Below are 220 nucleotides of genomic sequence, written 5' to 3'. Positions count from 1 at the left end.
AAATTGACATGAATTAGGACTTTATTGAAACTAGTTTTTCAATAAGTCATGTCCACGTTTTCTTCTCCTGGAATATCCACAAAATGATCGAGCACTTCCTGGGCTTTCTCTGAATGTTCAGCAAGTTCCCCATTGTCGATCTTGATCGTGTGTATGAAGTTTGTACTAGAAGCACATGGTATCAGTTAGTACTAGAAGCAAAACATTCTTATCGTATATT

This window comes from Triticum aestivum, chromosome 3B (assembly GCF_018294505.1).
Source record: "Triticum aestivum cultivar Chinese Spring chromosome 3B, IWGSC CS RefSeq v2.1, whole genome shotgun sequence".
In the NCBI taxonomy this organism is placed as follows: domain Eukaryota; kingdom Viridiplantae; phylum Streptophyta; class Magnoliopsida; order Poales; family Poaceae; genus Triticum; species Triticum aestivum.
This window is presented reverse-complemented; position numbering follows the sequence as displayed.